Source organism: Canis lupus, chromosome 23, assembly GCF_011100685.1.
Source record: "Canis lupus familiaris isolate Mischka breed German Shepherd chromosome 23, alternate assembly UU_Cfam_GSD_1.0, whole genome shotgun sequence".
Classification (NCBI taxonomy): domain Eukaryota; kingdom Metazoa; phylum Chordata; class Mammalia; order Carnivora; family Canidae; genus Canis; species Canis lupus.
The window spans coordinates 13,870,782-13,898,445 of NC_049244.1; the positions used below are offsets into that span (position 1 = coordinate 13,870,782).

The 27,664-nt window shown below is 38.3% G+C and overlaps 2 long non-coding RNA genes across 2 annotated transcripts in view; one reads left to right on the forward strand and one right to left on the reverse strand.

Annotated features, from left to right (window-relative positions):
• Positions 1-22: 22 nt before the first annotated feature.
• LOC111091890 lies at positions 23-27,006 on the forward strand. The gene is made up of 3 exons (XR_005376912.1): positions 23-82; positions 20,753-20,862; positions 26,710-27,006. It is a non-coding gene; the product is annotated as an uncharacterized LOC111091890 (long non-coding RNA).
• LOC111091891 overlaps positions 23,392-27,664 on the reverse strand; it is a 60,063-nt gene continuing 55,790 nt past the window's right edge. Inside the window, exon 3 of the long non-coding RNA XR_005376914.1 lies at positions 23,392-23,546. This is a non-coding gene — a long non-coding RNA (uncharacterized LOC111091891). The remainder of the gene's footprint in view (positions 23,547-27,664) is intronic.

Genomic DNA, 27,664 nt, shown 5'->3' on the forward strand with positions numbered 1-27,664 from the left:
CAATAGCAACAGAGACAAAGGGCTCTTTAGTTGGAGCAGAGAAGGGGGGGATGGAAGAGGTTCTACTTACTCTACTGTGGAGGTGAGGCAAGAAGAAAAGTGGAACAGGTGGTGGGGAAGCTGAGAGGACTGGCACAAAAAAACCTGGGCCAGACAGGGGATTGGAGTGGAAAGAAAGAAGGCATCCAGACTGAGTTGGAAAGAGAATTTTCTGGACTTAGAATGGAAGAGGAAAGGCACTTTAGGGCATCAGCCATGCATATATTAAGATATTGGCAACGAGAGAAATAGGAAGGAAAATCTGAAAGAAGTTTAGCTTTGTGTTATAAATACACACACTTTTGGTGTTTTCATGAAAGCCTGTAAATTAAGATTTACATTGATTTTCAATTATTTTGGTTGCTGGAGTATGACAGAGTCTAAGGGTTGGTTTGCTCAGCACTTCTTTTGCCATTCTCTATTATAGAAAGGTGAATTGTATAATTTGTCACTCAAATAGGGACATTTAAGGCTAGAAGGGGACCCCATTAATGATCATGCTGTTACTACTTTACCAGTGTAAACCAGGACTAACACAGGCAAACTAAGATTTATGCCAATATAGAATACATAATTTCAGTTTGAAATGCTGCTATAATACTAGAAAGTGAGGTATCCAAACTCCTAGCCTCCCCTATAGCTACGGTGGTCAGTTCATAGTTGTGGTCTGTGAGTTAGAGGCAGGAGGCTGAGGAGGACTTGTCTTCCTTAATAAGTCAACACTGGGGAGAACTATGGCTCTGTCCCCTTCCTCCTGTTTGGACTACACACACGTGGTCTAGAGATGCAGCAGCCGTTATGTGAGCATTAGGATGAAAGCCTATGGCCAGGATGGTGAAGATAAAGATGGAGGGGACTGGGATATTGATGATTTCATGGGCCTGCTGCACAGGCCTGGACTGCTCACCTCCAGACTTCTTATACAGGAAAAAAATCAACCCAAACTTCTAGGTTAATCTAATAAGATTTCTGAACCTCATACCCAAATAGAAATTCTGCTGATATATGGATTTTTTATTAAATTTTTTTAATGTTAGGTTGTATCAAGTGAAGCCATAAGGTAAGTGTGTTTATATGGCAAACACTTTAATTCCTTTTCTATGAAAAGAAACTATACATTGTTTGAGAACACAATCTGAATATTTCTTTTTGATTGTGTTTTATTAAATTATAGACATTTTCAAACACACAAAAGTAGACAGAATAGTAGAATAAATCCTGATATACCTATAACCGAATGGCATAATTTTTGTTTCATCAGTATTGTGAGTGTGTTGCTGTGTTAAGCAAATTAACATTCTTTTGATGGGTACGTATTACGAATGGGATAATATCCTCTCTTACTGAGGATATTCTCTTATTGAAAAGCAGAAAGAAAATTTTTTAATCATTTGCCACAGTAACAAGGAACTGTCATCATGAACTATGTTGATTCATAGACTACTGACTCAAGGTAATGCTAGGTAGGCCACATGAAATCTCTGTTGAGAAACAAACATTTTCACGTGATTTGTCCTATCAATGAGAAAGTAATGCATAGACTGAAGAGACCTGAGGTCATTACTAGTCACGTGATCTTAGACACCTTACTTAACCTGGAGAGGTCTCAGATTACTTACCTGCAGAATGGTGATAATATTCACCTCACAGGGCAGTTGTGAACACTAAATAAGGTAATTCTTCATATAGTAATTGATATATAGTAAATGCTCAATAGCTGATCACTATTGCTATTATTAACTCCGTGTTAATTGGTGTGGGTTTCTTCTGTTTTCTTCTAAGCCAGGGGGTGAGTAGGGAAGCTATAGGATGACAGGAAATATAAAGATGTCTAATTCTACAAGCTTCATGAAATGACACACAGAATAGAGGTTGACCATCAGGGATTTTATTTTCCATACTTGAAGACTTAAGTTACTTCTACCAAACAGAGAGAAGTGGTCATAATAGATAAAGATGGATAACTGGTCGCAGGTATATTTATTCTAGGGTCTAAAGGTTGTTCAGTCTGCTGTAGAAGTGAGTACCTGGGGAGATGTCAATTTCTCAGATTAGAGGAGTTCCATATAATTGGATCCTGAAAATTGGTTTTAGAGATTTAGAAATATATAAAGGAGTCATTTTAGTTTTGATATTCTCGCACAGACTATGAGTCAGAAATCCTCAAGTTAAATCTGCCAGAGTTCTTTGGTTATTAAATTTCATGTTTTGGAGAATAAGATATGTGTCACCTATTCATGGTAATGAGGAGAGAAGAAGAAGGAATTTCCACAGAGACTTCATGTGTGCTCAAACAGCAGACTCTATCTTGGTGCCAGGTAGGTTTCCTATAGATTGGAAAGGTATCTTAGGTGTGGGTTCCCAGAAACAGAGGCTCAGACAGGAACATGGCTGAACATTGGGGGTGTGCTCTCAGAAGAGGAAGAGTAAGGGAAGCAAGATAAAGAGTACAAGACACTAAGGAAAAGTGTGGTCTCTTCTGGAGTCAGCTTCTATCACAGAGAACTCTGGAGCATGAAATGGATCACAGAGTTGAGTCCATCTTGAAACAAGAGGACTGGGTTTTTGCACCTCAAGTCAACAAGTCAATATGTCTGTGGGGTATCTTCTGTTGGGAGAGGAAGGTATAATCTTTCTTGTGGGCTCCCTTTTGTCTGAGGGCAATTCTCCAGAGAAGGGGACAGCTAAGAGCCATTAGAGCCACCATTCCTACCAGCTGGGAATAGGTGCACTAGTATAACAAAAGGGACCGGTGGAATCCCTTACAGATGGTGCTTTCATTTGAAATCAGCTGTGTTCCTCTTCATGCTGCTTTGACTGAATTGATGTGGAACAGAGAGGTTAAAGAGGATGTTATGAAGAGGCTGTTCATTGTTTCTCAAGCTCAATTAGTATATGGATGCTCTCTTGGGAGGGAAAGTTTTCTTAGTTTCCAAAATTAGGCTTAAATTGTTTTTATTAAAACTTTACTTAAATACATATAAACCTAAAAGATTCAATAAACTTATGTTTGCATTTATTAAAAAGACATAAAATCAAAACAAATTACAAATTAAAATTTAAAAAGCACAAGACCATTAAAAATCAAAATGACATAAATTCAATGTGATGGGTGATACTATCTTGCTGAAACTAGGGTGCCATTTCCAGATAAATATGAGACTTTGTAATCGCAAATTGTCTCATGTGTTTCACACGACCTATGTTATAAGATGCTGTGTTGAAGGACCACCTTTCCAGCACTCTTCTCTAATAGAACTTCTGCAAATCCTAATCCGTAGAAGTCAGGAGGTTCTTGCCTTCACTCGACAGGAAGGAATTATTTAGCATTTACATATAGTTGTTCTCTATTATTGTCCTTAGCTTGCAATAATCAAAGGCATTCATCTTGGCACTATTGTGATCATAAACCAAAATGCAAACATGGGCACTTAAATACTATAGCCATCCTCAGTAAACAAATCATCCAAAACATACACAATTTTATTGGAATGAAAGTGTAATATTCAAAGTTCATTTAAAGCACTCTCTTAGAGCACTTAGGGGCTCCAGCTACTATGTCTGCACATTCTTTGATATGAGACAGTAGCTCTGTCCCATGAAAAGATGACCTGTACAGGGTGAGTTTGTCCATGAAATGACACTTGGAACACCCAAGAAAGTACCATTTTTGGCTCCCACTGTTTGGGCAAGAGGATGGTCATGAGCAAGGCCCCCAAATTGCAGGGTGAACCAGTGGCAATCTGAAAGGCCACTGAGTGGGCTTTGTGCCCCATATCTCATTACAACGTTAATGATTTCACTTAGTGTTATTGACTGTGACTACCTGGTGATTCTGCATATATAAAGGCTACTCCTTGTACTAGGTGAACCTCCTGCCCTTGCCACTAACGAAACACAGTGAAAGCTGCAGGGAGCTCTGAGTTCCTGCTTGGGAGGGTATAGCAAGCAAGATGGGACACTAGAATTACTGGTGCCTCTTGAGTGGTTATGAGCATCACCATGTTGCTGCAGGCTGCTTTTACTGGGAAACTTGGGACCAGGGTGCTTTTGCCACTGCCAAGGAAGCTTCCTGACTTCCTAACCTCCCCTGCACTCCTTGTGACCTTCTGAGCACTATCTGAGCAAAATGCTTAATGAAGACAGAGAAAAGGTAGGAGATACTCTGTGGTCATTGCTGGCATAAAGCCTGTCCTCTAATCCAGGAACAAGACCTGCATTGAATCAGAGAGACTAGTGTGAGTGATGGTGGATTAAGTAGAGTCTTGGGGTGGAAGGAAAGCATTAAAACCACTGTCTTGACATAGAGGTCAAAGCAAAAAGGAAAACCAGCTGAGCAGCTATAGGAGCACAGCAGCCAGTTCACTCTGCTCCATGTCATCCCCTAATTTAACAGTGGGAAAAAAAACATTCAGACAAGAGACTTGCTCAAAGTCTCATTTACTGAACAAATATTTAATGATCTGTGTCCACTAGAGGCTGCACAATCAGTCTGCTGTGTGCCAGGTATACAACAGACAGGTATGAACAGTCCATGTGTGCCCCCCCCTCCCGGGGGGGGGGGCACAGAGTTCAAAAGAGAGATAAAGGGTGAAAAGATGGTTAGGATGAAAGGAGTTGCATACCATGCAGGCATGCAGGAGGGTCACCTGATCTAACCAGGCACACTCAGAAGGAGCTCTAAGGAGGAGATGGCAAAGCATGCGGTGAGCGCAGGTGATCAGTTCCATTGCTGTGCTAGTCTCACCATCCAAAGCTCAGGTGGGATTTCTGGGCCAGCCACTCACTGCTTCCTGGGAACAGAGGAGCAACAAGCCATTGCGGTGAGGGGGGGTTGGGGGGAGGCGGGGAGGTGGGATGCTGGCTTCACTTTCATGTTCCTTTTGTGCCATTGATTGCAAGAGGGACTGGAAACAGTCTCAGCCAGTTTCGTCCACTTCAATTCATTGTACCAGAAGGCAATTTATATGACCAGAATGCTTGCTAGATCCTTCTTCCTAAGAATGCATGACTCTCAGTTTTCTTCCACATACATCAAATCCTTGGCCAACCTTTAAGGTCAAGATCACCCCACCTCTCCTACCTCATAACTCCCAGCACGCATCTTCCATTTCATTCAAATCACAGGCTTTAAAATGATCCTACCTGGTAGTGATAACTAGCATTCACTTGGGAATAACTGAGCCTAGTGGTGGAATGTGTGTAGACTCAACGAGCCTTGCTACTCAGAGTGTGACCCTTGGACCAGTAGCATTATCACCTGGGAATTTGTTATAAATTGCAAATTCCTAGGCCCCAACCCAGACCTATTGAATCAGAACTTGAAGGTCAGCAATATCTTCAGGTGGTTTTTGTGCATATTAAATTGAGAAATTATTCTAAAGAGATAGTGTAAGTAGAGTTTAATTCTAAGTGAGATACAAATGACAGCAGCTTTATTTGTAAATATTGCATCACCTAAGTCACTTATTTTAAAAAACTCAACTTGTATTGATAATTTTTTTTTATTTTTGCTGATTGATTAATTTTGGCAATTAATTTGCATAATATTGGCATTATTGCTATCTTTTTAAAGCATGCTCAGGATTCATAAAATAATTTTTTAAACCAAGAAATTAATAGAAACACATTTCCAACCTCAAAACATATAAACACATAAAATATTTAGAAAGTTTCAAATATATTGAAAATAAAAACGCTAAGTACATATTAACAGATAAAATTAACAAAGCATCGAAGCACATTACATAGAAGAGATGATATCATGAAAAGATGTAAAATGTAACTTGCTATTTTTTTAAAAATAAAAAGCTAAATCTGAAAATAAAACTAGGGGCAATGAGTACTGTAATTGGGGAGTTGTGAACATGTTTTTGCACAGCTTTTTCTAGCTGCTGACATGGCTTTTGTGTGTTTTGTCAGGGAAAAATGAGAAAGAAGGCTCATCTTCAAATAGTTTTGTAAATTTTTTTTTAAAGATTTTATTTATTTATTCATGATAGACAGAGAGAGAGAGAAGCAGAGACACAGGCAGAGGGAGAAGCAGGCTCCATGCAGGGACCCCAATGTGGGAGTTGATCCCTGGTCTCCAGGATCCTGCCCTGGGCCAAAGACAGGCGCTAAACCACTGCGCCACACCCAAGGATCCCCAAATAGTTTTGTAATTGTATGTCCTGTTCAAGGGAAACTTTATGAAGAGAGAGAAGTTGAGAAAGAGAGAGAGAGGAAGGGAGGGGGGAGAAGGAGGGAGAGAAAGTGCAGTATTTTTTTGTCTCGAAAGAAAGCATTTCAGGTTTATCTATGTCTTCTTTGGTTTTATCTTGTACTGCTGATACTCCAAAGAAGAGTTACCTGTTCCAATTTCAAAACTGTCAGATTTATATACCACTTGTTCAGAAAGCCTTTGAACTAGATAAGAATTATTCTTGTGAATGAAGCTTTACTTTATCAATTGTCATTTCCCTCCACTTCTTGAGGATTCTGGAGCTTTAGAAAAATGCTTTCTAAACAAGGAAGCTTTGTTCAATACAAAATTTGAATGCGGCAGAGAATCCTTTAAGTATGCAATCAATATGCAAATAATTTTCAGATTTATTTAAATTCTAAAACAATGGTGTTACATCAATAAAAATGCCTGCATTTTCAGTAACATAGATCAGAACACCAAAATACCAAAACCAAGAGGGTAATCAATAATGACTGCAATGACTAGCAATACCGGCAGATCAGGCTGAGGTCATTGTCAGCAGCGTTATTGAAACAGAAGAGCAAAAAATGAAAAAATGGCATCATGGAAACTGTCTTTCTTCCAGCTTTTACTATGCAAAATTTTCCGTTCATTCACACTGACTTGGAATAAAATTTTTGAGACAAATCACTCTAATTTTGAATTCAAGCCTGAGATGCCTAGAGCAGTGACATATGCCTATGCTTGCTATAGGGAAATCTGCTGGGAAAAATAATTTATCTTCAATCCAAACTTCATTGATTTGTATTTTAACAAACTTCAAGGAGACTAGTACATACAGAAACCAAACTTATGTTAAGTGTTTTTTAACATAAGAGATGTTTATAAAAGCTTACATTTCTGTTCCTTTCAATGGATTTTTGTGATTTGAGTATTTTTGTGGAATCTAATGGTTTTCCAAAAATAGGACCCAGTTTATCACTCTTACCTGTAGGAAATAAGAACTTTACTTATAATGGTATGACTTGTAGCTAGCTTTCTTCCAGGGTAAAATTTAGCCATGAGTTGTAGGTCTTTGAAGGTCACCCATGTAACAGACTACTGATATAAACCTTGTCTTCATACAGTTACAGAGAAAGCCCTTGGAATGGCTAGGAAAAAAGTCTTTTTGCATTCTGGATTTCTTTTCTTCCACGCTCTGCTGGTCTTTCTCTGTCCTATGCGGGGATGATGGTCAGAATAGCTAAAGGTATTGACCCCGCAGCCATGCCTGGTTTGGAATCCCAGATCTGCTACCAACTATCTACATGGCTTTGGGCATGTTTATAAACTCTCTGTGCCTCGTTTGCTTATCTGTAAAATGCGGAGGAACATGATAAGATTTCCATCACTGGAAGGTGATGTGGATAAAATGAGTGTATCTGGAGCATGTACAACGGCGCAAAGTACATTTCGAGTGCTATGTATTTGATATTGCTATCATTATAATAATCAGGAGATGGCGACTGTGACCCTCTATTCCTTTCTCTTGGTCCCTGGGAAGATCCAAGGAAAAATCAGGAATTTCTCATCTATATTTTTAGAAGCAACAAGGACATCAGTGATGATCACCCAGACCTAGGTTCAAGTTCCCTCTCTTGTCAGCTCTTCAAACCAGGGTATATTATTTATGCTCACTCAGCTTCAGCTTCCTCATTTGGTGGGGGGGCAATAGTATCTACTTCAAAAGAACTTTAAATACATTAAAATAAGTTAATATACTTAAAGTATGCAGCACTTACCTGGCTGAGTAGTCAAAAAGGTCAGTAAATGCCCATTTCTCTCCTTTTCTGTCATCACCTACACATTCCATGATTGTTATTTTGTTTAGTTTTTTGCGGCTGCAAGTAACCTTATGTCACTCTCCAATTTCCTTTTGCTCTTCCTCTACCCAGCACTTTAAATCCCTGCTCTTTCCTGGGCAGATATGTGTATCAACTCAACTGGGGCATTAGTTAGTCGAGGTATATCTTCCAGTAGCAATCCCTTAATCGAGAAAGAGAGAGAGAGAGAGAGAGAGAGAGAGAACTGGCTTGGCTTACATGGTTATGGTAGCCAAGAAATCTAACCATCAACCTGTTCTCTGCAAGCTGGGGAACCAGGAAAGTAGGGTGTATTATCAGGGGCAGGTGAAGATTGCCATCCAAGCTCAAGAAAAGAGGGAAAGAATTCACCTTTTCTCTGGCCTTTGTTCTATTTGGGTCCTTAGGGATTGCTTAGTGATGCCTGCCTACATGGGGGAGGGGGCACTTTTTACTCAGTCTGCTGTTTGAAATGCAAACCTCTTCTAGAAATCCCCTTACAGAAATACTCAGAAACAGTTTACCAGCTATCTGGACATCCTTCAGCCCAGTCAAGCTGACACATACAATTAGCCATCACAAAGGGGATAGGCCAAAGCAAAAAATAAGTGCTCAAATCTGAAGGACTCTACAATCACAGAGATGAAGGAAAAAGAGAATGTAATGTTAGGTGGGTTGAGGAGTAGAAGAAACCAAAGAAACAGAGAGAAGTCCTTGTTTCTGGTTTGGGTGCCAAGGTCACTGGTGGAAAGACAGGTTTCAGTGAAGGGATTTTAGACAGAGTTGTTCAAAGAGGGTTAAACTCATTACCGAAAACCAATAGGACTATTACCTTATTTTTAAGTCAGAATAATCCTGGTGCTGGACTTTTGTCCTTATATGAGTTCATAAATGCAGATAGGCAAGAAAAAATAATTTTAAAATCTCACAATTTTATTTTTTTCAATTTTATTTGCATTTTGACTACCTCTCTTGTCCCCCCAGTCCATGTAGTTTCCCATTGGCTTCCTTAAGGTTCTAACCTCTGTGAGGAGTTGTAATCCCATGGAGATTGCCTCGCGCCAAGGCACTGGAAGTGAGTGGGGATGGTCTACCTGTGAAGATGCATCTTGAATATCAGTCTACACTCGTGAGAGCTGGGATGTCCTTTTCTCATGAACTCAGGGTCCTCTCACATCTGGAGGTCTCATGTGAATGATATGGAATCCTGAGGGAAGCCTGAAATCTCTCCTGCCCTGCCACTCCTCATGCCCCTTCCCTGGGGTCTTATCTTGATCTCTCCTAGGGCTTTGCCCAGAAGACGATACAGAACCTCTTTTTTCTGGGGACCTTAAAGTCCCCATCTCACATCTTGTCCCCTTCTTCATTCTCTCAAGGCAATCTCCCTCTCTTCAGTACTCCTCCTCTGACTCTATCTCTTGGTGTTTGACCAGCAAAGTTTTTGATTGTTTTAGACTTTTGGAAACCAAAGTCTGAAAACCAGTTTTCACTCTCTAAGGGATTTCCAACTTGAGGCATTAGATTTCTCCCTTGAGGCAATTTTCAAAGCACCATTACCTTGAATGGGAGCAGGAGGGCTGGGAAGAGAGCAGTACTGAAGAAAAAACAGATCAGTTAATATCTTAAAACAAAACAAAACTCACCTCACAAGAAAGAAAATAAGCAATAGAATAAAAATAAGAAGTTTCATCTTCTACCGGGGAAAGCCATTGGCCCAAAGAGGAACAGTAAAGGCATAGAAAACAAAAAGCATTTGGAGTAAATAATTGTAAATTTCAATACTAGAGCCTTTGAAGTTAGTAAATTGCATGTCAATCTGTGTGTGTGGAGGGGGTAGTTTGTCTGTCTGTTGGTTTCTTTAAACAAACGTTTGGCCCCAGTCCTTATTTTTATAGTTTGAGGCATGTATCTTTCAATCTTTCCAAAGATGTCTGACCAGTGGGCTCACAGAACTGTCAAAAATGAAATAATACAATAAATTGGGGTGAATCAGAGACTTGGCTAAGGTTAAATAAAACGATGCTGCATTTTCTTCAAAAGAAATGAGGACTATTCCTACTGTACTACGAAAATGGAGAAATTTCTGGCAATCAGTGAGATGTCATGTCACCAAATGTGTATTTACTGTTTAAGCATTTGTGTTATATTTTTCACTCTCAAGATTTTCATTTTGGCAATTAAGGCTTAGACATGTGTTAACTTCATTTATATAGTTTGTTGACCCAGAAACCAGTGGATCAAATATTTTATTCCATCTTGTAAACACTTTGGACAATTATAATTCTAGGCCTGCAATTAGTGTTTTCTAACTGGGGAGCTAACACATTTACTTAAATATCTCACTCTGTAGTCTCCTTAGGAGATGAGGTTGAAGTTCAGTCACAGGAGGGTGTGTATTCATACTGGGTGTCACTACGAATTCACACTGGAAGCCCTGGAAGCTGTTTGCATTTGCACTTGAATCATAGAAAGACTCTGGAGTGGAGCCAAAAGACCAGGTTCCAGTCTTATCTCAGCCTCTAATTAGCAGGCTACAATTGGTCAAATCCCTACACTTCCTTGGCCTCCATTCTTTCCTCTATACAAGGGTAAGTTTGGCTTGGTCAGGGGGCAGGCGCACAAGTAGCAATGTGGGCAGGGCAGGTGACAAATGTAAATGACTGCTTATCATAGCATCACCACTTATTTGCCTCACACTCAACAGAAACAACTGTTGAAATTTCAGGCTCTTTTACAGATCATTAAGCTTTCCCTCAGCATCCTTTCCACTCAGCAGCCATGCTTCTTCTAGTGACTGGTTTTCCTAATGGCAGATTAAGTTGTATTCTTTTGCTATGGACACACTTTGTTCCATATTAAGCCCAGAAATCCTCTTAATGTTCTAGAAAATGGCTTTCATTTTTCTTGAAACGTGTTTTTTGTTTGTTTGGTTGGTTGGTTTTGTTTTTTTCCATTTTTGAAAAAGACTGGGGTGCGAGGATATACTTTTCCTTCTGCTTATTCTACTATAAGAGAAGCCAGTAGTGTTAATAGGATAGTATCTGTCAATTGACACTAAGCCTCAGGATGGGGAGTAGTAGAGAGTGGTGGGGACTATGGTAAGTGGAGAGTGTGCACTTTGCAAACTGGGCAGAGGCACCTGCCCTTTCTGTAGCAGGCACTTGGCCCTAGCACCCGTTGATTACTGGCCTCTGAGAATGAGTCCCGTTCAGTTGTATCTCCTAAACTTTTTTCAAAGCTGCAAATTCAGATTATCTTACATGGAATTTTCCTGAGTTTTAGATGTTGGCAACTAAATTTAAATAGAAGTAAACATTAATAGCAGCAACACTGAATAGTCTTAATGAATCAGGCCAAACAAGAGAAAACTGGATCACATGAACAAAATGTTTTAAGACTTTGGGCCAAATGACCTTGAAGTTCTCTTTTCCCTGGAACTTAATTTTTTATGACACACATTTATGCACCCTTACTATGTTCTGAGCATATACTTTAAGGCACTTTAGATGTCCTAATTGTTTTAATCTTCCCAATGACTTTAAGAAGAGCTATTATTATTTTCATTTTACTTCACTTATTATTATTATTTGATATCAGTTCTTCTACATATGTATATAATATACATATGTAGAAGAACTGATAATTGATATTTTTAATTCCATTATACTTAACATAGACTGTTAGATTAGTTTCAGGTGTACAATACTACATTCAACACTTCCATACAACATTCAGTGCCATCATGACAAGTGCAATCCTTTAATCCCCTTCATCGATTGCACCCATTCCCCAACACCCCACCCCCACTTCCCCTCTGGTAACCAGCAGTCTGTTCTCTACAGTCAAAAGTCTGTTTCTTGGTTGGTCTCTTTCTCTCTTTTTCCTCTTTGCTTGTTTGTTTTGTTTCTTAAACTCCACATATGAGCGAAAACATATGGTATTTGTCTTTCTCTGCTTATTTTGCTTAGCATAATATACACTCTAGTTCCATCCATGTGGTTGCAAATGGTAAGATTTCATTCTTTTTATGGCTGAGTAATATTCCATTTTGTGTGTATTCCACATCTTCTATAATTATCCATCCATCTATTGAGGGACACTGGGGCTGCTTCCATAATCTGGCTCTTGTAAGTAATGCTGTAAGAAGCTCAAAGGTGCATATGTCTTTGCATTAGTGTTTTTGTATTTTTTGGGGGAAATACCCAGTAGTGCAATTACTTGTTCATAGGATAGTTCTGTTTTTAATTTTTTGAGTAATCTCCATACTGTTTTCCACAGTAGCTGTATCAGTTTACATTCCTACCAACAGTGCAGAAGTGCTCCTTTTTCTCTACATCCTTGCCAACACTATTTTCTTGTGTTTTTTATTTTAGCCATTCTGACAGGTGTGAGGTGGTATCTCATTGTTGTTTTGATATGCATTTTCCTGATGATAAGTGATGTGGAGCATCTTTTCATGTGTCTGTTGGCCACCTGTATGTTTTCTTTGGAAAGATATCTGTTCATGCCTTCTGCCCAATTTCAAATGGATTATTTGTGTTTGGGTGTTGAGTTGTATGAGTTCTTTATATATTTTAGATACTAACTTTTTATTGGATATGTCATTTGAAACATCTTCTCCCATTCAGTAGGTTGTCTTTTAGTTTTGTTGATTGTTTCCTTTGCTGTGCAGATTTTTATTTTGACGCAGTCCCGATAGTTTACCTTTGCTTCTACTTCCCTTGCCTCAGGAGACCTATCTAGAAAAATGTTGCTACAGCCAATGTCAGATAAATTTCTTCTTGTGTTTTCTTCTAGGGTTTTTATGGCTCCAGGCCTCACATTTAGGTCTTTAATCATTTTGAGTTTATTTTTGTGTGTGATGTAAGAAAGCAATCCAGTTTCATTCTTTTTCATGTAGCTGTCCAATTTTCCCAATACCCTTTGTTGAAGAAATTGTCTTTTTTTCCACTGCATATTCTTGCCTCTTTTGTCAAAGATTAATTGATCATATAATCATAGGTTTGCTTCTGGGTTTTCTGTTGCGTTCTATTGATCTATGTGTCTACTTTTGTGCCAGTACCATACTGTTTTGAACACTACAGTTTTGTGGTATAACTTGAAATCTGGGATTGTGATACCTCCAGATTTGTTTTTCTTTTTAAGATTATTTTGGCCATTCAAAGTCCTTTGTGGTTCTATATAAATATAAGATTATTTTTTCTGGTTCTGTGGGAAATGCTGTTGGCATTTGGATATGGACATATTAAGTCTGTAGATTGCTTTGGGTAATATGACATTTTAACAATATTTCTTCTTCCAATCCATAAGCATGAGATATCTTTCTGTTTGTATTGTCTTTAATTTCTTTCATCAGTGTTTTAGAGTTTTCAGATTATAGGTCTTTCATTGCCTTTGTTAAGTTTATTCCTAAGTATTTTATTATTTTTGGTGCAATTGTAAATAGGATTGCTTTTTAAATTTCTTTTTCTGTTGCTTCATTGTTAGTGTATAGAAATACAATGGATTTCTGTACATTGATTTTGTATTCTGTGACCTTACTAAAGTCTTTATCAGTTTGAGTAATTTTTTGGTGGAGTCTTTAAGGTTTTCTATATATAGTATCATGTCACCTGTAAATAGCAAAAATTTTACTTCTCTCTTACTGATTTGAATACATGTCATTTATTTTTCTTGTCGGATTGCTGTGTCTAAGACTTCCAGTACTATGTTGAATAAGAGTGGTGAAAGAAGACATCCTTGTCCTATTCCTGATCTTCAGGAAAAGGCTGTGTGTTTTTCCATATATTTCTTTTATTACATTGAGATATGTTCCTTCTAAACCTACATTGTTGAGGGTTTTTATCATGCATGGATGTTAAACTTTGTCAAGTGCTTTTTCTGCATCTATTGAAAGGATTATACAATTTTCTCGTTCATGTAACATATTGCATTGATTTGCAAATATTGAATGACTCTTGCACCCTGAGAACAAATCCCACTTGATCATGGTGAATGATTTTAAAAATATAATGTTGGATTCAGTTTACTATACTGATTTTTTTTGAGGATTTTTGCATCTATGTTCATCAGAGTTATTGGCCTGTAGTTCTCTTATTTTGCGGTATTTTTATCTGGTTTTGGTATCAGAGTATTGTCAGCCTCATAGAATGAATTTGGAAGGTTTCCTTCCTCTTCTATTTTTTTTGGTGTGGGGGAATATTTTGAGAATAGATATGAACTCTTTAAATGTTTGGTAAAATTCACCTGTGAAGCCATCCGGTCCTGGACTTTTGGGAGTTTTTTGATTACTGATTTAATTTCATTACTGGTAATCAGTCTGTTCAAATTTTCTATTTCTTCTTGGTTCAATTTCAGGTAGTTATATGCTTCTAGGAGTTTATCTATTTTTTCTAGATTGTCCAATTTGTTGGCATGTAATTTTTCATAATATTGTCTTATAATCCTTTATATTTCTGGGTGTTGGTTGTTATTTCTCCTCTTTCATTTCTGATTTTGTTTATTTGAATCCTCTCTTTCTCTTTTTTTGATGAATCTTTCTAAAAGCTTATCAATTTTGTTTGCCTTTTAAAGAACCAGCACCTGAAAGGGGAACCCTCTTGCACTGTTGATGGGAATGTGAACTGGTAGAACCACTCTGGAAAACTGTGTGGAGGTTCCTCAAAGAGTTAAAAATAGAACTGCCCTACAACCCAGCAATTGCACTGCTGGGGATTTACCCCAAAGATACAGATGCAGTGAAACGGCAGGACACCTGCACCCCAATATTTATAGCAGCAATGTCCACAATAGCCAAACTGTGGAAGGAGCCTCGGTGTCCATCGAAAGATGAATGGATAAAGAAGATGTGGTCTATGTATACAATGGAATATTACTCGGCCATTAGAAGCGACAAATACCCATAATTTGCTTCAACGTGGATGGAACTGGAGGGTAGTATGCTGAGTGAAGTAAGTCAATCGGAGAAGGACAAACATTATATGGTCTCATTCATTTGGGGAATATAAAAAATAGTGAAAGGGAATAAAGGGGAAAGGAGAGAAAATGAGTGGGAAATATCAGTGAGGATGACAGAACATGAGAGACTCCTAACTCTGGGAGACAAACAGGGGTAGTGGATGGTGGAGGCGGATGGGGAGTTGTGGTGACTGGGTGGTGGGCACTGAGGGGGGCACTTGATGGGATGAGCACTGGGTGATATGCTATATGTTGGCAAATTGAACTCCAATAAAAATAATAATTAAAAAAAATAAAAATAATAAAAAATAAATAAAGAACCAGCTCCTGGTCTCATTGATTTACTGAATTATTTTTGAGTAGCTATTTCATTTATTTCTGCTCTAATTTCTACTATTTCCTTCCTTCTATTGGTTTGGGGTTTCATTCATACTTTTTCTAGCTCCTTTAGGTGTAAGGTTAGGTTTTTTATTCAAGATTTTTCTTGCTTCTTAAGGTAGGCCTGTATTACTATAAACCTCTCTTAGAACAACTTTTGCTACATCCCAGAGGTTTTGGACTGTTATGGTTTCATTTTCATTTGTCTTTATGTATTTTTTTTTTCTTTGATTCCTTGTTTGACCCAGTCACTGTTTAGTAGAATGTTATTTGACCTCCATGTATTTGTGGTCCTTCCAGATGTTTTCTTGTGGCTGATTTCTAGTTTCATAGTGTTATGGTCAGAAAAGATGCATGGACTTGACTTTGATCTTTTTTTATTATGTTGAAATATGTTTTGTGGCCTAATATGTGATTTATTCTGAAGGCTGTTCCACGTGCACTTGAAAAGAATATGTATTCTAATGTTTTAGGATGAAGTATTCTGAATATATCTGTTAAATTCATAAGGTCTAATGTGTCATTGAAAGCCACTATTTCCTTGTTGAGTTCCTGTCTAGATGATCTATCCATTGATGTAAGTGGGGTGATAACGTCCCCTATTATTATCGTATTACTATTGATTACTCCTTTTATGTTTATTATTAACTAACTGCTTTAAGTGTTTGGGTGCTCCCATATTGGGTGTATAAATATTTACAATTGTTACATATTCTTGTCAGATTGTTCCCTTAATGATTACATAGTGTCTTTCTTTATCTCTTGTTACCGTCTTTGTTTTAAAGGCTATTTTGTCCAATATAAGTATTGCTACTCAGCTTCCTTTTCACTTCCATTTACATGATAAACGTATTCCCAATCCTTTGCTTTCAATTTGCAGGCATCTTTAGCTCTGAAATGAGTCTCTCAGGGGCAGCATATATATTGGTCTTATTTTCTTTATCCAGTCTGTCACCCTATGTCTTTTGATTGGAGCATTTAGTCCATTTAGATTCAAAGCAATTAGTAATAGATATGTATTTATTTCCTTTATTTGTTTGTTTTATGGCTGTTTTTGTAGTTTTTCTCTCTTCCTCTCTTCTCTTATGATTAGTTGACTTTCTTTAGTGATATAATTGGATTCCTTTCTTTTTATTTTGTGCATATCTACTACTGGTTTTTGATTTGTGATTACATTAGGTTTGTATATAACATCTGGATATAGTAGTCTATATTAAATTGATGGTTGCTTAAGTTTAAACCCATTCTTTACTCCTCTCCTCTCTACGTTTCAGGTATAGAGTCAAATTTTACATCCTTTTATTTTGTGAGTTCCTTGACTGATGTCTACAGATATACTTGTCTTTACTGCTTTAGGGCTTCTACTTTCCTTACTCCTGCTTATGTTCCTTCCTTTCCACTCAGAATCCCTTTTAGCATTTCTTGTAAGGCTGATCTAGTGATGATGAGTTCCTTTAACTTTTGTTTGTCTGGGAAACTCTTTATTTCTCCTATTCTGGATGGTTGCCTTGCTGGATAGAGTATTCTTGGCTGCAGATTTTTTACTTTTCAACACTTTGAATATATGCCACTCTCTTCTGGCCTGCTAAGTTTCTGCTAAAAAAGATCAGCTTATAGCCCAGTGGAGTTTCCTTTGTGGGTAACCGCTTTCTTTTCTCTTCATGCTTTTAAAATTCTCTCTTTATGACTACTTTTTGTTATTTTAATTGCTGTGTATCTTGGTATGGACCTACTTGGGTTGATTTTGTTGGAGAATCCCCATGCCTCCTGAATCTGGATTTATGTTTCCTTCCCCAGTTTCAGGAAGTTTTCAGCTATTATTTCTTCAAATAAATGCTCCTCTCCTTTTCTTTCTCTTTTCCTCTTAGGTTCCCTATAATGTGAATGATATTCTGCTTGATGGTGTCACTAATATCACTAAGTCTCATTTGCATATTTTTTTTCTCTCACCTGCTCAGTTTGGTTACTTTCCATTACTTTGCTGATTCATTCTTCTGCTTCCTCTATCTAGTCTACTATTTATTCCATCTAGTGTGTTTTTTTTTTTTAATTTCATTTTTTGTGTTCTTCATCTCTGATTGGTTCTTAGCTCTTTGTTAAGGGTCTCACTGATGTCTTCCATTCTTTTCTCAAGTCCAGTGAGTGTCTTTATGATCATTACTTTAAACTTTCTATCAGGTGCATTACTTATCTCCATTTCACTTAGATCTTGCTGTGGTTTTGTCCTGTTTTTCATTTGGAACGTATTCCTCTGTGTCTTCATTTGGTCTAACTCACTGTGTCTATTTATGCTTATTAGGAAAGACAACTACATCTCCTGCACCTGAAAGTAATGGTCTTTGAATAAGAGGTCCTGTAGTGTCCTGCAGTGCAGTGTTCCCCATGTATCAGAACCTGGTGCCTCAGGGGTGTCTCCTTTGCTTGATATGTGCACCCTGCTGTTGTGGCTGAGCTGATTTTTTCTTCAGTCCTGTCATCTGCAAAAGATTTTTTTTTTTTTTCGCCTGTTGTGAACAGTGCTTGATTCCTGTGTTCTCAGTGGGTCAGTTTGTGGACATTTGGGCTTGAGTTGATTCAGACCAGGCATTTGCCCAAGATGCTGTATCACAGAACTGCAGGGAACTTTCATTTGTTGTCACCTAGATAGTTTTCCTTGCTGAGTGAGGCCTCCCCTAGTCTACTGCTGAGTCCTGTGACTGGTAGTGTGATTATCTTTCCCCCTCTCTGGGACAGGAGTTACTTTGGAGTGGTGCTGGCCACTGTGGGGGCTGTATGCACAATACCAGGCCTATAGCATCACCCTGTATAGCTCTGGCCAAGATCCTATTGGAAGGGTCAGGTCCTAGAAAGACCAATAAGGCTAGTGGAGCTGTGGAGCTAGCAAGATTTGTGAACTGTTATTCCTGGCTCCTTTGCAGGAGGGCCCCTGGTAGTGCTGGGACTGAGGTGCCATCTCAAGGGCTGGGTCCAGGGAACACAGCACAGGGCATGATGCAGTGGGATAGTGGTGCTTGCAAGCTTTGAGTGCATTGGTTCCTCTGTGGGAGGGGCCTTGCAACACCTGGACTGATGTCCAAAGGGATGGATTGACAGAACCACAGAACTACAGGGGGGTTGCAGGGTAGAAGTGCTAGAGATATAGATAGTGATTCCTATAGGTGGCTGTGTGTGTATGTGTACATTGGGAGAGGGGGGAGGGAAACGGTGCCTACCAGTTCCTTTATTCCTAGAGGAGTTCCCCAGTGATTTCTGTCCTTCCAGGACACTGAGATTAGTAAATAGCCCTCTTTCTCTCATATGCCCCCAGGCACTTTTCAAAGTGCTGTTTCTATGCTATATCTCTGTGGACTATTTATTATGCTATCCCTTTAAGAGCAAAGACTCACTTTCCTCTCCCCTTCTCAGCTCTCTCAGAGCTGAACCCACTGAATTTTTTAAATTCTGAGTTTTAAGTGCTGCTGATTGTAAGAACTCATGAAATTTGGCCCCTTTGGTTTTCAAAGCCAAATGTTATGGAGATTCATTTTCCCTCAGCAGGATCCCTGGTGTGGAAGTCTGTTTCTCTCTCCTTTATATGCCCATAGCATGCATCCCTCCCTCTGGTGGGCAGTCCTGTAATTATGACCACATCTTTGCCCCTCCTGCCCTCTTCAATGTGGCTACTTCTCTACATTTAGTTGTGGAATGTATCCTGCCCATCTTTGGGTCATTCCCTGGATTATTTACACTGCTGAGAGTGATATCTAGTTATATCCATGGGAAGAGGTGACCCTTGGGTCCTCCTACTCCACTATGTTCCCCGGAAGTCCTTACTTCATTTACAATCATCTTTCATTGAGCATTTGCCCAATGTTACAGAGCAAATAAGTGGTAAAGCTAGAATTCCAACACAGGCCCTCTGACACCATAGCCCAGAAATCTCTCTTTTTATTCATGTAAAATTATATTTCCTGTTGTTTTTTTTTAATGTCTCTTTAACAAACATTAGTTTATAAGATTTGTTGTTGACAATAAGCATATTTATTTGAATTTGTATGAAGTTAGGAGTTGAGACTATTTTTATTTTGTACATAGGGGAAAGATGGGCTTATTAGGTGACCAAATATTAATGTGTATCAGATCAACGCATTGCCTACATTAATAAGATAGAAGAGAATGAGACGCTAGTTAGGATCAATTTCTTCCAATCAAATCTAATATGTAAATAAGCGGTTGCCCTTTGATTGGCTACTGATGATCCTCAGAGGAAATGATTAATGTTTTGCTTTTCTAGCTGCCTCCATACCCAGAGAACGTTAATACAGATGGAAATTTGGCCATATATTTAAGCAACCTGTCACAGCAAAGAGATTTCCAGAGCTTTCTGGTTAAAGAGGTTTTTGAATGTATGTATGAGCAATATATGGGCTGACTTTTTATTTCAGCAAATATAAAGATGTATTATCCCTTGAGGTTTGTTATTAACCTCAGTTTCACCTCTGTTAATATTTACTCCGCAGGTCAATAAATCTTGATATTCACTTCAACAGAAGCCAATATCTTCAGATTATGAGTTATTAATCTTAGCCAAACTGAAAAATTGTGTGAATATTTTTCTTTTACTAGAGAAAATGAGGGCTTTTTTGGTCTTTTTCTTCAGGCTTTCTTAAGGAGGAAAGTAGGTTTTTATCTGAACTTCCAAACTGCCTTTTGAGATTTGGTGTTGGAGCTGATGGTATGAACTGGTTATAAGACAAAAATCAACTCAGTAGAATGTAAAGATCTTATTGGCTTTATTCAGCAATTCATGAACTGGACAGCATCGCATCTAATAGACAGAAAGGAAATCCAAGGAGATATACAAAATGGAAGGCTTTTACAGGTGGAATGGGGATGAGACATAATGGATCATTTGTGGCAAACACACCTTCCTTTCAGAAGCTAGGGCAGGTGTTGGTGCAGCTAGGGCAGCTGCCAGGCAGCTTACCTCGCTATTGCTGACCAGATAGTTTCAGATTGACTGGTGGATGGTTGCATTCCTGGGAGAGACTGAACTGCAATTAGGTTAGATATTAAGTCTTGGTTTGCTGATATGCTGATATGGGTCTTAGCACAAGTGCCTCCAAAATAGGATATATTAAATATATATATATTTAAACAAGTCCTAATGCAAATTTTAGAAATTCTCTATCCTATTGAAAGGATTCCAGAGAGGTAGGCATCAAACAAATCGTATTTTAAATGCACCTGTGAAATATTCTGATTTTAAGGGGAACTAAGAAAGGATTGTAGCCAAATTACCACTGCCCATCTTTGTGTTATTTGCTGACATTGTTTGATGTGAGTTATGACAAATGGGGTGCAATTCTAGGTCCTGGCAGCAGAATGCTTTATAGAAGAGAAGAACAGCTGCAACTGGCCCATCTCAGGATTAAAAAAAAACACACACACAAAAAAAACAGCAAATGTGAAAAGACACAGGTGAGTGCATTTGCTTTCCAACAACATAAATGGGATTGACATGTGCAATGGAAGCAATTAGTTTGCTGTTTCAAAGAAATGTTTCTAGTCCTGTAATCTGTAGAATCATGCCTACAATCATAAAGAGATTCAAGATAAAAGGACATGAAAAAATAATGGAAGAAGTTAAGAGGTCAACTTACCTGATGGCTGGTGGGTGCTACTCAGAGATGGAAAGATAGAGGATTTGGAAATAACTGTATAGAAGAGAGAAAGTGTGCTTCCAAATGTTGATAAAAGGAACTTAAAAAAATATTTCATAGTATGTTTAGTAGAGCAGAGGAAGGTAGGGGACCAGGAAGAAATTAGAAGGGAGTTGCTAAATGTGGTTGGACTCTGATCAGACAGTCAAAGCTTCCAGAACTCTGTTTCTCAAAGTGTGGTCCCAGAACCAGCCGCATCAGCAACACCCAGGAACTGATTAGAAATGCAAATTATCAACCCCATCCCAGAGCTATTGGATCAAAGCTTTGGAGATAGGATCCAGCAGTTTATAGTTTAAGGAACTCTCGAGGTGATTGTGAAACATCTCAAGTTTGGGAACCATTGTGCTAGCGCACAGAGTTTTCAATCTGTATCTATACATTGCAATTCTTTGGAGAGTTTCAAAAATAAGATATGCCTGGATTTTACCTCTGGGGGTTCTGATTTAATTGCTCTGGGGTATGGCCTGGACATCAGGGTGTTTTGCAGCTTCCTAGATGATTTTAATGGGTAACCAGGCTTGAGAATTACTCTAGGGCAGTTCTCATCCTAAATTACTTTTTCAAATCTAATTCTCTCCTTTCATATAAAATATAATGGTTCCTTTACTAACCTGAAATAAAATTTATATGAATATTATTACTCATGCACATATTTTTAACTGAAATATAAAGTACAGAAAAGTAATTTATGATAATATGCATTTCAAACATTTTAATTTGTGGGTCTGACCACACTTACAGTGAAGCAGACAGATTCAGTGAGTTATTATCAATATGATAGTTGCAAATGCAGATTGATCCCTGTATGTCGAATTGGTAACTCAAACACCGCGGATGACATTACCGTGAGTGACATAATTTTCTGAAAAGAACAGATCTTGTTAAAATTTCTAACAAAATAATGAACAATTTTCTGTTTTGCTGAGCCCTGGTTCAAAGTGTGTAATTTAAGGGGCAGTGACTTATTGTAGTGGATGCCATGACTCCCTATGAAGACTCCCCTTCCAGGATTGAAGCACTTACTTCTCCAGCTACTGGGAATGCTGATTGCTGGTGGCCCTCAGCTGATAGGTCTCTTTGGAGCTTGCCCTCCACTGAAGAAAACTGCCTTGCCCACTATCTCCCCAACACTACTCCTCTTTCTTAGAGACAGACTTCATTCAATGGCTGGTCAATGCTGGGTTATGAATGAGGCAGTTCTCCTGCCTGAATTCAGGACAACTCTAAAGGGCCATCTCAGTTCTGGATCTCTGTTGGATTGGCTGAGACCTTTGCTATAACTGTATTTTGGTTTAACTTCTCTCTCTGCCCAGCCCTGCTCCCCTCTGCCTCCCAGGGTTGATGATTCTGAGAACACTTTCTAATAAAGCTCCGGCCAAAGGTGTTCATCTCAGAGCCGACTGCCCATGCAGCCAACCAGTACTATTGTCTTCGTGAAAACCTGAGTCCTTTTCTAGTCAGCTAGGTTACAATTACCTAAAAAGATTCTTGTTAAGTATTTTATTTCATCCAGAAAGGAGCTTCATTGAGATAGATGGTGACAAAGCCAGAATTGCAATTGTTGTAGTGACTTCTGGGAGCATGAAGCAAGCTGGTAGAGGAGAAGGCAAAAGTTCAGGTAGCAAGTCCCAGAAATGGGACTGATGCTGGAGCTGCACCTGCTCTGAACAAATCCTTCGAAATTGATCTGGTAGAGAGTCCACTAAATTCAGAGGCAGGGCAGCCTCAAGCAAAAATGTAAATTAGGCAACATTTGTTTTACTTTTCCTCAGTGCCTTTTTCTCTCCATGGAGTATATAGCTACTCTCTGGAAAAGATCTGATAAGCTATTTACCCCTTAGTGTGAATCTAAGTCAACAGTTTTGTTTTCTCTCTTCCAGAGATATTTGCATTTTAAGTATTTTTATGGAATAAAAATTGTGGTCCTTTTGTTAAAAAGAATTTCAAGGAACTATCCTTCAGTAGAGAGATTGGGGATAGGGAAGAATGACTCTTTCCTCTTCCCACCCACTCAAAATCAGTTCTAACTGGGGAGTTTTTTAGGGTCACAGAAGGGTAAGAGTGGAGTACATCAGTAAGAAAGTCTATGAGCTCTCTGGGGATGGGTCACCCATGAATTGTATTTCCCATCCACTTGGAATTTGAATAGAGTTACAAAATAAAGCTTCCTAGTTATGGTTTTAAAGACAGAGTAAATTTGGGAAACTTCCATAGTCTGGATGCATTCTTAGAATAATGGGTTTGGTTTTTGAAAAAGTACTGTAAAAATGTGAGAAAACATCTGTACATTTTATTTATTTGTAAAGTCTTTACCAGTTGTTATACAGTCTTGGCCTAGGAATTTTATGTCTCTGGACTTCAATTCCTTTTCCATGACACAGATGATTATTTAGATTGCTCTCAGAGTGAGATTCCTTCTCACCCTCTTCTTCAATCATCCTAATGAAATAGAAGGAGAAATGAAGAAAACTGAAAATGATGCGAACAACTTTAAGAAATCTCTGTAATCCTCTTTAGCAGCCCTGGCATTCATTCGTTCATTCTACAAACACTGACTGTCCATACTGTGCCAGGTCTTGCTTGGCCTAGGTTCAGAAGAAGAACAAATAAAGAGGTGCAAGCTTATGTCCTTGAGCACTTCCGTTGTAGCAACATCCTCCTTGATCTGCTGACCCTCAGGGCAAAACTTTTTTTACTGCTCACATTAGTTGTATCCTTGGCCATGAATTAACCATGACTTTGGGTCTTAAGTGCAGTGTGTGTGAAAGCCCTCTACTGTTGACCGGGTGTTGTTTGCATAATGTATTGACCGTGCATGTTTAAACAACACCTAGGTGGATCATTAATACCTGGTACAGTTACTGAAATGAAACTCCTAAGAATGTCTTCCCTTTGTAATCTGAATTCTTGCCAATTTTTGAGCCTTTCCTAAAAGCAAATGGCAAGTGTTCTTTTTACTTCTCTCTGAGTTCTTTTAACCATCCAACTAGTTAGAAGTAATTCAGCTGGGCTTTCTGAGACATGAATGTAATATTTTCTAATGAAATGTTGTAAAATCTGAGGAAAATACCATCAATAGGATATCATAATTTGCTGAGACAGAATGTTCTTTATCAATAAAACAATTTGACATGGTTATTATGAAATGTAATAGTTCTATGATAAGTGCAAGGTGATAACAGTGAGTGGGCATACCTTGTAGTTATACACAGCAAAATTTCCTTGCTGGGATCATAGAGAATGTCAGCTCTTTGGACCTTAGCTTCCTCATTTACAAAATGCTTTTACTTGGATTTAAAACAAAATAAAACAGAAACTGGGACTCGATTTCTCTTGTTGCTCTGTATAGAGCAACTGGTACTTCCTGGGAGAGTGGATCTGGATTAGCAGTTTTCTCTAGAGACCAGAACAAAGATCAGCAAAGTATGGCCCTTAAGTCAAATCTGGTTTGCCACCTCTTTTTATAAAGATCGTTGAAACACAGCCATACCCATCTGGTAACATACTGCCTATGGCTGCTTTCATAGAGCTGAGTAGTTGTAACAGAGACTGAATGTTGAAAATATTTACTATCCAGACCTTTCAGGAAAAGTTTGCTGCCACAGGTATAAAGTAGGAATCTCTGAAGTGGAAGTATAGGCATCCTAAGGGGACAGGAGGAAAATACTAAGCCAGAACTTCAATGAGTATTTATTATTTTTAGCTCAACCTTTCTAATTTCTATTTTTGTTATGTGTCTTATAATGTACTTCTTATTTAAGCACAAGAAATATGTAATGATTAATATCAATAAATATATATACAGAAGCATATTCATAATGATTTGGAGGTCAATAGCCAAGAGACATGAATGTTACAGATGAAATACATGAATATAATCTACTAAGTGATAGCAAATATACATGTGACTTCAATCAGGGCCAGGCTACATACAACACTTTCTGTCCACACTAAGAATCAAGAACTTTAGGAAAAAAATCTGTGCTTTGATAATTTGGAAATGAACATCTTCCACTTATATTTCAGAATAGTACTTCTTGAATTCTGTGAAGGATCAGTTTTTTTTTTTTTTTTTGTTAATCTCCAAACCACCATAAAGCCATGTTTTTGTAAATACAATAAAAATGAATTACCAGAAAAGTGAAATAAAAATTTAAAAATACAATCTCTATTTTTTATTATTAGTTTTAATAAACATGTAATTATTGTGTCAAATTGTATAAAAGTCTCTAAATGTTTATTCTCAATGATCTCTTTGTAGACTAGCGACAAAAATGTTTGCACACCATGATTAGTTCACCACCACATTTAGAGCAGCAGTGGTGTACAGGACTCAAGGATTTCTAATAATAGGCTGGCATTTGGGATTGCTTCTACGTCATCACTTTTAGGGTGGTAGCATCACTTAAATGGGTGTTTATGTCAGCCATATATTAGCATATAAATATTTTTTAATGAAAAGAAAAGTCCTGAAGTCCAGAGTATCAATTCAATTCAAATCATATTCTTAGCCTACTTACAAGGCAGTGTGATGGCCTTATAAAGAATAGAAGGATGAGGGAGAACTTTCTTTGCCTTATGGGCCTGAAAGTCAAATAGGACAGTGTTTTTCAAACATATTTTGACAGAAATCCAATATTAGAAATATTATTTATATCACAAACCAATACATGGATATAAGACAAAATTTCACTAAATAAATGTTTACCCCTATTATGTATAATTTATTTGATATTTTCTATCTTATTCTATTTCTATTTTATTTCTATTGTATTCTATTTCTAATCTACTTCTCTTCCATATTTTAAAAATTATGATCATGAAACACTATTGATATCATGACTCACTAATGGTGTGCTACCCAGAGTTCAAAAACCCTGAAGTAGGGGGAGGTGACAAATATAAAGATACCTCTCTTTCAAGGAAGAATGTGCCATAAACAGAGATTTAAACTGAAATCCCACAAAATAGCAAAGGAACTATTAAGCTACTTAAAACTTAAGGAGAAGCAGAGCTTAACTGATGGGAGAGTCAGCAGACCTAGGGATATAAGATCACATTCATGGTTGGGACTCAGCAAAAATACATGGCATGATTGTGTTTTTGTTCTCAAAACCAAGAAGGTCTGCAGGGTGAAATATTTCACCCTAGGTGAAATGGTTGGCTTGATGAGAGACCTTCGCTTAAAATTCTTTGGCCAGCAAATACGCGTTGAGGGTCTGCTGTGTGTCTGTCACTGCTGCAGGCTTGGGTATACAGCCATGAGCAAGGTAGATCCTTGTCCACATGGAGCTGGCATTCTAAGATGTGAAGTTACTGAACACCGTGTGCAAAAAAAAAAAAAAAGAAAGAAAGAAAGAAAGAAAGAAAAAAGGAAGGAAAAGAAAAGAAGGGAAAAGGAAAGGAAAAAAGCAAAATAGAATAAATAAGAATCTAGAGTGTCAAGGTAGGGGGTTGAAATATTAAATAGGGGAAGGTCAGCCTCACTGAGGAGGTAAGATTAGAACAAAGATTTAAAGGTGGTGAGGTAGTGAGCCAAGAGGATGAGGAAAGGGCATTTTAGGCAAGGCATATTCAGGCAGAAATGCTTTGCCTTTCCCAGGAGGAGCAAGCAGGCCCTGTGTGGCTCAGACAAGTGAGAAGAGAGAGTGTGCTAGGAGGTGTGGTCCTCAGAATGCTGGAGATGACTGTGAAGATTTGACGGTTACTATCAGGCATATGGGAAGCCACTGGAAGCTTCTGAATAAAGGAAGATGATCTGAGTCATGTTTTAAAAGTGTCAGCTGGGATCCCTGGGTGGCGCAGCGGTTTGGCGCCTGCCTTTGGCCCAGGACACGATCCTGGAGACCCGGGATCGAATCCCACGTCGGGCTCCCAGTGCATGGAGCCTGCTTCTCCCTCTGCCTATGTCTCTGCCTCTCTCTCTCTCTGTGACTATCATAAATAAATAAAAAAAAATAAAAAATAAAAAAAAATAAAAGTGTCAGCTGGCTCTTTTGCTGAGAGTAGACTGTAGGGAACACAGGTGTGTGTGTGGGGGGGATATTGCAGTAGCCCAGGAGAAAGAAGTTGGTGGTTGGTGCTATGACAGGAATGGCGGATACGGTGAGAAGTCATTAGATTTTGAATATTTCCTAAAGATGGAACCCAAAGAGTTTTCTGGAAGATTGGATGTGGGGAGGAGAAAATGAGAAAAGTCCCTAGTTGTCCTGCAGAAGGTTTGGAAAATTGGAAGGATGGAGTTGTCCTCAATGGAGAGGGGATGTGCACAGTGTAAATGTTTTAAGGATTCAGTTTTGGATGTTTTGAGATTGAAGAATCTATTGGACGTCCAAGTGGAGACAGTTATATATATGAATTTGGAGTTCAGTTTGGGCTGGGTGTCTAAGCTAGAAATATAAATCTGGGATTTACATTTTCACATTCTTTTTCTCACATTCGTCATGATCACTACTCACATTGTTATTCTACTTAATATTAGAAGTGGAGAGAAGTAGAGGTGGAATCTTATTTTCTTTAACCCCAGCTTCTTAAAACTGGCAGTTTGATGTGAGAGG